The following is a 629-nucleotide window of genomic DNA, read 5'->3' as shown; positions in this document are numbered from 1 at the left end:
TCTTATTTCTTTATTGCCCACAAGGGGCTAAACATAGAGGGGACAAACAAGGACAGACAAAAGGATTAACTCGATTACATCGACCCCAGTGCGTAACTGGTACTTAATTTATTGACCCTGAAAGGATGAAAGGCAAAGTCGACCTCGGCGGAATTTGAACTCAAAACATAACGGCAGACAAAATACTGAAAAACATTTCGCCCGGCGTGCTAACGTTTCTGCCAGCTCGCTGCCTGAAGGAACGAAGGAGATTTACAGCACCTAGGTTTCCCAAGCAGTCACCCATCTAAGAACTGACTAGGCTCGACATTGCTTAACTTTGGTGATCAGACTATAGGCGTAGGATTGACTGTGTGGTAAGTAGCTTGCTTACCAACCACATGGTTCTGGGTTCAGTCCCACTGCGTGGCACCTTGGGCAAGTGTCTTCTACTATAGCCTCGGGCCGACCAAAGCCTTGTGAGTGGATTTGGTAGACGGAAACTGAAAGAAGCCCGTCGTCAGTACCGCCTGACTGGCCTTCATAGGATTTTCGAGCGAGATCGTTGCCAGTGCCCCTGGACTGGCTCTTGTGCGGGTGGCACATAAAAGACACCATTTTGAGCGTGGCCGTTGCCAGTACCGCCTGAC

The 629-nt window shown here is 49.4% G+C and overlaps 1 protein-coding gene across 2 annotated transcripts in view; it reads right to left on the bottom strand.

The window, feature by feature from the left end:
* LOC128250759 (uncharacterized) overlaps positions 1–629 on the bottom strand; it is a 14253-nt gene that overhangs the window by 7684 nt on the left and 5940 nt on the right. The window lies entirely within an intron of this gene.

The sequence above is a fragment of the Octopus bimaculoides genome, chromosome 25 (assembly GCF_001194135.2).
Source record: "Octopus bimaculoides isolate UCB-OBI-ISO-001 chromosome 25, ASM119413v2, whole genome shotgun sequence".
NCBI lineage: Eukaryota > Metazoa > Mollusca > Cephalopoda > Octopoda > Octopodidae > Octopus > Octopus bimaculoides.
Note: the sequence above shows the minus strand (reverse complement) of the source record. Positions and strands in the feature narration are given on the sequence as shown.